General features: G+C 39.9%; 1 non-coding gene across 1 annotated transcript; it reads left to right on the top strand.

Moving 5' to 3' along the window:
• The first annotated feature begins 5,759 nt into the window (after positions 1-5,759).
• On the top strand, positions 5,760-5,867 carry LOC130984880 (small nucleolar RNA R71). The gene has a single exon (XR_009088785.1). It is a non-coding gene; the product is annotated as a small nucleolar RNA R71 (small nucleolar RNA).
• Positions 5,868-10,801: the final 4,934 nt, after the last annotated feature.

The following is a 10,801-nucleotide window of genomic DNA, read 5'->3' as shown; positions in this document are numbered from 1 at the left end:
TGTTGCAGTAGCCTTTGGCTTTATTTTTTTACTCAACATATTTCCACCACAAACACATGGCTCACTATTTCCTCCTAGGATCATTGATGCCCAGCATCTCTTTGGATAACTAAATGTTCTGTATCTAAGTTGCTCTTTATTGTGGACTTTCAATTGGCCATCCCAAATCAGTTGATCTAAGTGACCGGGTTTTGAAATACCCCTTAGAATTTACTTGTCCAAGCATATCTGATCACTACTTTTCACAACTCAAATAATCCCTAGTAATGGCCCCAAGAACTTGGTGCTCAATTACCATGGCATAAACACAACTTTGCACAACTAACCAGCAAGTGCACTGGGTCGTCCAAGTAATAAACCTTACGCGAGTAAGGGTCGATCCCACGGAGATTGTTGGTATGAAGCAAGCTATGGTCACCTTGTAAATCTTAGTCAGGCAGACTCAAATGGGTATAGTGATATACGAATAAAACATAAAGATAAGGATAGAGGTACTTATGTAGTTCATTGGTAGGAACTTCAGATAAGCGTATGAAGATGCCTTCCCTTCCGTCTCTCTGCTTTCCTACTGTCTTCATCCAATCCTTCTTACTCCTTTCCATGGCAAGCTTATGTAGGGTTTCACCATTGTCAGTGGCTACCTCCCATCCTCTCAGTGAAAATGTTCCTATGCTCTGTCACAGCATATGGCTAATCAGCTGTCGGTTCTCGGTCAGGCCGGAATAGAATCCAGTGATTCTTTTGCGTCTGTCACTAACGCCCCGCCTGCTAGGAGTTTGAAGCACGTCACAGTCATTCAATCATTGAATCCTACTCAGAATACCACAGACAAGGTTAGACCTTCCGGATTCTCTTGAATGCCGCCATCAGTTCTCGCCTATACCACGAAGACTCTGATCTCACGGAATTGAATAGAAGACAATAGTAATTGCATTAATACTCGAGGTACAGCAGAGCTCCACACCTTAATCTATGGTGTGTAGAAACTCCACCGTTGAAAATACATAAGAACAAGGTCTAGGCATGGCCGAATGGCCAGCCTCCCAAAGAGGGTTCAATCATCAAAGCATGATCAAAAGATGTCAAATACAATAGCAAAAGGTCCTATTTATAGAAAACTAGTAGCCTAAGGTTTACAGAGATGAGTAAATGACATAAAAATCCACTTCCGGGCCCACTTGGTGTGTGCTTGGGCTGAGCAATGAAGCAATTTCGTGTAGAGACTCTTCTTGGAGTTAAACGCCAGCTTTTATGCCAGTTTGGGCGTTTAACTCCCATTTAGGTGCCAGTTCCGGCGTTTAACGCTGGAATTTCTGAGGGTGACTTTGAACGCCGGTTTGGGCCATCACATCTTGGGCAAAGTATAGACTATCATATATTGCTGGAAAGCCCAGGATGTCTACTTTCCAACGCCGTTAAGAGCGCGCCAATTGGGCGTCTGTAGCTCCAGAAAATCCACTTCGAGTGCAGGGAGGTCAGAATCCAACAGCATCTGCAGTCCTTTTCAGTCTCTGAATCAGATTTTTGCTCAGGTCCCTCAATTTCAGCCAGAAAATACCTGAAATCACAGAAAAACACACAAACTCATAGTAAAGTCCAGAAAAGTGAATTTTAACTAAAAACTAATAAAAATATACTAAGAACTCAACTAAAACTACTAAAAACATACTAAAAACAATGCCAAAAAGGGTACAAATTATCCGTTCATCACAACACCAAACTTAAATTGTTGCTTGTCCTCAAGCAATTGAAGATCAAATAAGATAAAAAGAAGAGAATATGAAATGTACTCCAAAAAAATCTATGAAGATCAGTATTAATTAGATGAGCGGGGCTTTTAGCTTTTTGCCTCTGAACAGTTTTGGCATCTCACTCTATCCTTTGAAATTCAGAATGGTTGGCCTCTTTAGGAACTCAGAATCCAGATAGTGTTATTGATTCTCCTAGTTAAGTATGATGATTCTTGAACACAGCTACTTATTGAGTCTTGGCCGTGGCCCAAAGCACTCTGTCTTCCAGTATTACCACCGGATACATACATGCCACAGACACATAATTGGGTGAACCTTTTCAGATTGTGACTCAGCTTTGCTAGAGTCCCCAATTAGAGGTGTCCAGGGTTCTTAAGCACACTCTTTTTGCCTTGGATCACAACTTTATTTCTTTCTTTTTCTTTTCTTTTTCTTTCTCCCCTTTTTTTTCGTTTTTCTCCTTCTTCTTTTTTTCGCCTCTTTTTTTTTTTTTGTATTCACTGCTTTTTCTTGCTTCAAGAATCATTTTTAATGATTTTTCAGATCCTCAGTAACATGTCTCCTTTTTCATCATTCATTCAAGAGCCAACATTCATGAACCACAAATTCAAAAGACATATGCACTGTTTAAGCATACATTCAGAAGACAAAAGCAATGCCACCACATCAAAATAATTAAACTGCTATAAAATTCAAAATTCATGCAATTCTTTTTCTTTTTCAATTTAAGAACAATTGTTTGTTTAAGAAAGGTGATGGATTCATAGGACATTCATAACTTTAAGGCATAGACACTAAGACACTAATGATCACAAGACACAAACATGGACAAACATAAGCATTAATTTTCGAAAAACAGGAAATAAAGAACAAGGGAGATTAAAGAACGGGTCCACCTTAGTGATGGCGGCTCTTTCTTCCTCTTGAAGGTCTTATGGAGTGCTTGAGCTCCTCAATGTCTCTTCCTTGTCTTTGTTGCTCCTCTCTCATGATTCTTTGATCTTCTCTAATTTCATGGAGGAGGATGGAATGTTCTTGGTGCTCCACCCTTAGTTGTCCCATGTTGGAACTCAATTCTCCTAGGGAGGTGTTAATTTGCTCCCAATAGTCTTGTGGAGGAAAGTGCATCCCTTGAGGTATCTCAGGGATTTCATGATGAGTGGGATCTCTTGTTTGCTCCATCCTTCTCTTAGTGATGGGCTTGAGGTCATGCCTTCTCAGTTGAACCGGCTTCCTTCTTGAATCTCGCCCTTTTCATAAATGTCTATGAGGACTTGGTCCAACCTTTGATCAAAGTTGACCCTTCTTCATGGCCACAACTTCATAGAAGTGGTCTTGATGCACCCTTGAGATGAATCTCTCCATCTCTCATGACTCGGAGGTGGAAGCTTTTGCCTTCCCTTTCCTCTTTCTAGAGGTTTCTCCGGCCTTGGATGCCATAAATGGTTATGGAAAAACGAAAAGCAACGCTTTTACCACACCAAACTTAAAAGGTTTGCTCGTCCTCGAGCAAAAGAAGAAAGAAGAGAGTAGAAGAAGAAGAAATGAGGAAGAAGGGAATGGCTTTTGTGTTCGGCCAAAGAGGGGGAGAAGTGGTGTTTAGGTTGTGTGAAAATGAAGGGGTGAAGAAGGGTTTATATAGGGGATGGGGGGTCATGGTTCGGCCATTGATGGGTGGTTTGGGGGGGAAAGTGGTTTGAATTTGAATGGTGAGGTAGGTGGGGTTTTATGGAGGATGGATGTGAGTGGTGAAGAGGAAGATGGGATTTGATAGGTGAAGGGTTTTTTGGGGAAGAGGAGTTGAGGTGATTGGTGAATGGGTGAAGAAGAGAGAGAGAGTGGTGGGGTTGGTGGGGATCCTGTGGGGTCCACAGATCCTGTGGTGTCAAGGAAAAGTCATCCCTGCACCAAATGGCATTCAAAATCACGTTTTGAGCCATTTCTGGCGTTAAACGCCGGGCTGGTACCCATTCCTGGCGTTTAACGCCAGGTTCTTGCCCTTTTCTGGCGTTTAACGCCAGTCTGGTGCCCCTTTCTGGCGTTAAACTCCCAGAATGGTGCCAGACTGGGCGTTAAACGCCCACCTGCTAGCCTTACTGGCGTTTAAACGCCAGTAAGTTCTTCCTCCAGGGTGTGCTGTTTTTCTTCCTGTTTTTCATTCTGTTTTTGCTTTTTCAATTGATTTTGTGTCTTCTTATGATCATCAACCTACAAAAAACATAAAATAACAAAGAGAAATAGATAACATATAACATTGGGTTGCCTCCCAACAAGCGCTTCTTTAATGTCAGTAGCTTGACAGATGGCTCTCATGGAGCCTCACATTTTCTCAGAGCAATGTTGGAACCTCCCAACACCAAACTTAGAGTTTGAATGTGGGGGTTCAACACCAAACTTAGAGTTTGGTTATGGCCTCCCAACACCAAACCTAGAGTTTGACTGTGGGGGCTCTGTTTGACTCTGATTTGAGAGAAGCTCTTCATGCTTCCTCTCCATGGTGACAGAGGGATATCCTTGAGCCTTAAACACAAAGGATTCTTCATTCACTTGAATGATCAGTTCGCCTCTATCAACATCAATCACAGCCTTTGTTGTGGCTAGGAAGGGTCTGCCAAGGATGATGGTTTCATCCATGCACTTCCCAGTCTCTAGGACTATGAAATCAGCGGGGATGTAATGGTTTTCAATTTTCACCAAAACATCCTCTACAAGTCCATGAGCTTGTTTTCTTGAGTTGTCTGCCATCTCTAATGAGATTCTTACAACTTGCACCTCAAAGATCCCTAGCTTCTCCATTACAGAGAGAGGCATGAGGTTTACACTTGACCCTAAGTCACACAGAGCCTTCTTGAAGGTCATGGTGCCTATGGTACAAGGTATTGAAAACTTCCCAGGATCTTGTCTCTTTTGAGGTAATTTCTGCCTAGACAAGTCATCCAGTTCTTTGGTGAGCAAAGGAGGTTCATTCTCCCAAGTCTCATTTCCAAATAACTTGTCATTTAGCTTCATGATTGCTCCAAGGTATTTGGCAACTTGCTCTTCAGTGACATACTCATCCTCTTCAGAGGAAGAATACTCATCAGAGCTCATAAAAGGCAGAAGTAAGTCCAATAGAATCTCTATGGTCTCATTTTGAGCATCAGATTCCCATGGTTCCTCATTGGGGAACTCAATGGAAGTCAGTGCACGCCCATTGAGGTCTTCCTCAGTGGCGTTCACTGCCTCTCCTTCCTCTCTAAATTCGGCCATGTTGATGGCCTTGTACTCTCCTTTTGGATTTTCTTCTGTGTTGCTTGGGAGAGTACTAGGAGGGAGTTCAGTAACTTTCTTGCTCAGCTGTCCCACTTGTGCCTCTAAATTCCTAATGGAAGACCTTGTTTCAGTCATGAAACTTTGAGTGGTTTTGATTAGATCAGAGACCATAGTTGCTAAGTCAGAGGGGTTCTGCTTAGAATTCTCTGTCTGTTGCTGAGAAGATGATGGAAAAGGCTTGCCATTGCTAAACCTGTTTCTTCCACCATTATTGTTATTGAAACCTTGTTGAGGTCTCTCTTGATTCTTCCATGAGAAATTTGGATGATTTCTCCATGAAGAATTATAGGTGTTTCCATAGGGTTCTCCTAGGTAATTCACCTCTTCCATTGAAGGGTTCTCAGGATCATATGCTTCTTCTTCAGATGAAGCATCCTTAGTACTGCTTGGTGCATTTTGCATTCCAGACAGACTTTGAGAAATCAAATTGACCTGTTGAGTCAATATCTTGTTCTGAGCCAATATGGCATTCAGAGTATCAATCTCAAGAACTCCTTTCTTCTGATTTGCCCCATTGTTCACAGGATTCCTTTCAGAAGTGTACATGAATTGGTTATTTGCAACCATTTCAATTAGCTCTTGAGCTTCTATAGGCGTCTTCTTCAAATGAAGAGATCCTCCAGCAGAGCTATCCAAAGACATCTTGGATAGTTCAGAGAGACCATCATAGAAAATACCTATGATGCTCTATTCAAAAAGCATGTCAGAAGGACATTTTCTGATCAATTGTTTGTATCTTTCCCAAGCTTCATAGAGGGATTCTCCATCCTTCTGTCTGAAGGTTTGGACTTCCACTCTAAGCTTACTCAATTTTTGAGGTGGAAAGAACTTTGCCAAGAAGGCATTGACTAGCTTTTCCCATGAGTCCAGGCTTTCTTTAGGTTGTGAGTCCAACCATGTCCTAGCTTTGTCTCTTACAGCAAAAGGGAATAGCATAAGTCTGTAGACCTCAGGGTCAACCCCATTAGTCTTGACAGTGTCACAGATTTGCAAGAATTCAGCTAAAAACTGATGAGGATCTTCCAATGGAAGTCCATGAAACTTGCAATTCTGTTGCATTAGAGAAACTAATTGAGGCTTAAGCTCAAAGTTGTTTGCTCCAATGGCAGGGATAGAGATGCTTCTCCCATAGAAGTCAGGAGTAGGTGCAGTAAAGTCACCCAGCACCTTCCTTGCATTGTTTGCATTGTTGTTGTTTTCGGCTGCCATGTCTTCTTCTTTGAAGATTTCTGTTAGGTCCTCTACAGAGAGTTGTGCCTTAGCTTCTCTTAGCTTTCGCTTCAAGGTCCTTTCAGGTTCAGGGTCAGCTTCAACAAGAATGCCTTTGTCTCTGCTCCTGCTCATATGAAAGAGAAGAGAACAAGAAAATGTGGAATCCTCTATGTCACAGTATAGAGATTCCTTGAGGTGTCAGAAGAACAGAAAAGTAGAAGACAGAAGTAGAAAATTCGAACTTATCAAAGAAGATGGAGTTCGAATTTTGCATTAAGGAATAGTGTTAGTCCATAAATAGAAGGACGTGAGAAGAAGGGAAGTAATTTTCGAAAATTAAGTAAAAGATTTTGAAAACATTTTTGAAAAACACTAATTGATTTTCGAAAATGAAAGTGGAAAAGAAATCAAGTGATTTTTGAAAAAGATTTTGAAATTAAAAATAAAAAAGATTTGATTGAAAACTATTTTGAAAAAGATGTGGTTAAGAAGATATGATTAGTTTTTTTTTAAAAAGATGTGATTGAGAAGATATGATTTGAAAAACATTTTAAAAAAAGATTTGATTTTTTTGAAAATTAAAAACTTGGCTAACAAGAAAAGATATGATTCAAACATTAAACCTTTCTCAACAGAAAAGGCAACATACTCGAGATGTTGAATCAAATCATTAATTGATAGCAAGTATCTTTAAAAAAAGGAAAGAAATTAATTTTGAAAACATTTGATTGAAAAGATATGATTTGAAAAAGATTTGATTTTGAAAAACTTTGAAAACTTTAAAAAAAAATTGATTTGAAAACAAAAATCCTCCCTCTTGTGCCATCCTGGCGTTAAACGCCCAGAATGGTGCACATTCTGGCGTTTAACGCCCAATGCACTACCTTTTTGGGCGTTAAACGCCCAACCAGGTATCCTGGCTGGCGTTTAAACGCCAGTCTGTCCTTCTTCACTGGGCGTTTTGAACGCCCAGCTTTTTCTGTATAATTCCTCTGCTGTATGTTCTGAATCTTCAATTCTCTGTATTATTGACTTGAAAAGACACAAATTAAAAATATTTTTGGAATTTTAATAATGAGGAATAATCAAAATGCAACTAAAATCAAATAACAATGCATGCAAGACACCAAACTTAGCAGTTTGTATACTGCTGACACTAACAAAATGAGAATGCATATGAGACATATAAACACTCAAGTCAAGAGAATTAAAAATCAGAGTAATAAAATCATCAAGAACAACTTGAAGATTAACGAAGACACATGCATGAATGCAAAAAGAACAGAAACATGCAATTGACACCAAACTTAACATGAGACTCTAGACTCAAACAAGAAACATAAAATATTTTTGGTTTTTATGATTTTGTAATTTTTTTTGTGTTTTTTTTTCGAAAATTAAGTAGAAAAAGAAAATAAGGGTATCAAAATTCTTAATGAGAATTCCAGGAATCATGCAATGTTAGTCTAAAGCTTTAGTCTAAAGGAATTAGACATAGCTAGCCAAGCTTCAGCAGGACATTGCATTCAAGAGCTAAATTGATGAGGATCAATCAGCTTTGGTGATGATAAGAACATCACCTTGAAACACTAGAATTCATTCTTAAGAACTCTGAAGAAAAATACCTAATCTAAGCAACAAGATGAACCGTCAGTTGTCCATACACGAAACAATCCCCGGCAATGGCGCCAAAAACTTGGTGTGCGAAATTGTGATCACTACTTTTCACAACTCAAATAATCCCTAGTAATGGCCCCAAGAACTTGGTGCTCAATTACCATGGCATAAACACAACTTTGCACAACTAACCAGCAAGTGCACTGGGTCGTCCAAGTAATAAACCTTACGCGAGTAAGGGTCGATCCCACGGAGATTGTTGGTATGAAGCAAGCTATGGTCACCTTGTAAATCTTAGTCAGGCAGACTCAAATGGGTATAGTGATATACGAATAAAACATAAAGATAAGGATAGAGGTACTTATGTAGTTCATTGGTAGGAACTTCAGATAAGCGTATGAAGATGCCTTCCCTTCCGTCTCTCTGCTTTCCTACTGTCTTCATCCAATCCTTCTTACTCCTTTCCATGGCAAGCTTATGTAGGGTTTCACCGTTGTCAGTGGCTACCTCCCATCCTCTCAGTGAAAATGTTCCTATGCTCTGTCACAGCATATGGCTAATCAGCTGTCGGTTCTCGGTCAGGCCAGAATAGAATCCAGTGATTCTTTTGCGTCTGTCATTAACGCCCCGCCTGCTAGGAGTTTGAAGCACGTCACAGTCATTCAATCATTGAATCCTACTCAGAATACCACAGACAAGGTTAGACCTTCCGGATTCTCTTGAATGCCGCCATCAGTTCTCGCCTATACCACGAAGACTCTGATCTCACGGAATTGAATAGAAGACAATAGTAATTGCATTAATACTCGAGGTACAGCAGACCTCCACACCTTAATCTATGGTGTGTAGAAACTCCACCGTTGAAAATACATAAGAACAAGGTCTAGGCATGGCCGAATGGCCAGCCTCCCAAAGAGGGTTCAATCATCAAAGCATGATCAAAAGATGTCAAATACAATAGCAAAAGGTCCTATTTATAGAAAACTAGTAGCCTAAGGTTTACAGAGATGCATAAATGACATAAAAATCCACTTCCGGGCCCACTTGGTGTGTGCTTGGGCTGAGCAATGAAGCAATTTCGTGTAGAGACTCTTCTTGGAGTTAAACGCCAGCTTTTATGCCAGTTTGGGCGTTTAACTCCCATTTAGGTGCCAGTTCCGGCGTTTAACGCTGGAATTTCTGAGGGTGACTTTGAACGCCGGTTTGGGCCATCACATCTTGGGCAAAGTATGGACTATCATATGTTGCTGGAAAGCCCAGGATGTCTACTTTCCAACGCCGTTGAGAGCGCGCCAATTGGGCTTCTGTAGCTCCAGAAAATCCACTTCGAGTGCAGGGAGGTCAGAATCCAACAGCATCTGCAGTCCTTTTCAGTCTCTGAATCAGATTTTTGCTCAGGTCCCTCAATTTCAGCCAGAAAATACCTGAAATCACAGAAAAACACACAAACTCATCGTAAAGTCCAGAAAAGTGAATTTTAACTAAAAACTAATAAAAATATACTAAGAACTCAACTAAAACTACTAAAAACATACTAAAAACAATGCCAAAAAGGGTACAAATTATCCGCTCATCAATATCCTAGTACAAGAACACCACAGGCATGTGTCCTAGGGTCCAAGCTATTGGTGTCCAGCCTTTATTCTTTGTTTTTCTTGCCACATTGGCTTTTTCTTCTTCTTTTTCTTTCTGTTTTATTTTGTTCTCAAGGGATTTTTTTTTCTTTACTGATAGGAACCTTTATGACAGCAAGTTAGCTCATACTTCAATGAAAATGATACTATGCAACAATTATTTCATGAGTTATGCATTTAATCAGACACATATACCGCCATTAACTTCCATTCTAACTTATGCAACATTGGATATTTACTTTCTAATTCAAACAATTCTCTTTTATTCAAGCATATGGGAAACAAAACAAAATTTAAGCTGAGTAATGAATGACAAACACATATGCAGACAAGCATTCTTATCAAACAATTCCATTTGCAACTAGATAAACACTTTAGCAGGACATACAATGGTTCCCAGATTCAAAACACTTCACAGCAGCAAGGATTAAGTTTAGATACAACCTTTGAAGTTGCAGCCCTTTGATTCTTCCTTCTGTTGTGTTCTCTTTGAGTTAAGATGCACAATATCTTCAATTGTTGACTCATGTCCTGCATAATTCTCAAAAGTTGCTTGCTTCTCAAGCCCTTAAGTGCATGGTTAGTATGCCTAAATTGAGTGTGGCTCTTGGATTTATTTTGGTGTGGGAACACCAAACTTAATTGCTTGCCACTGCCTCTGATGCAACAAGTTAACCATATGTGAAACCTTGTGTCCTTGCTAAAGGTTGTGGAATTAAAGCTAAAAAGCAGTTAAGTAGTTGAATAATTTGTCTGATTGCTTGGAGCTAGCATTATGCAGAAAGTGAGAATGTTCTTTTAAATGAATTTTGGTGGAACACCAAACTTAGAATCCTTCATTCTCCCTTAAATTGTTTTGGTGTGCAACACCAAACTTAGCTCCTTGCAATGCATACCAATTATTCAACATTTTTATTGAAAAAGCTGTGAAAAGAAAACTACCTCAGGTTGGGTTGCCTCCCAACAAGCGCTTCTTTATTGTCACTAGCTTGACATCTTTCATTTTTACTTCATGGAGGCTAAAAATCATAATGCCTCAGCTTTTCTCCTCTTACTGTGAACTTCCTTCCAGTCTCCTCTTTGATGATCTCTAGGCGTTCAAGTGAAAGGACCCGGTTCACAGTGTAGTATTCAGATGATTATGGAGACACCTTCATTGGTTGGGTGTTTAACACCACTTTATCCCCTGGTGAAAAGCCTTCAGTAGGGATCTTCTTATTTCTCCATCCTCTTGGCCTCTTCTTCTTTTCTTTCTCAAGAGATACTCCCTGCCTT

The sequence above is a fragment of the Arachis stenosperma genome, chromosome 5 (genome assembly GCF_014773155.1).
Source record: "Arachis stenosperma cultivar V10309 chromosome 5, arast.V10309.gnm1.PFL2, whole genome shotgun sequence".
Classification (NCBI taxonomy): Eukaryota; Viridiplantae; Streptophyta; class Magnoliopsida; order Fabales; family Fabaceae; genus Arachis; species Arachis stenosperma.
The sequence above is the reverse complement of the archived record's forward strand: the minus strand, read 5'-3'. Positions and strand labels throughout refer to the sequence as shown.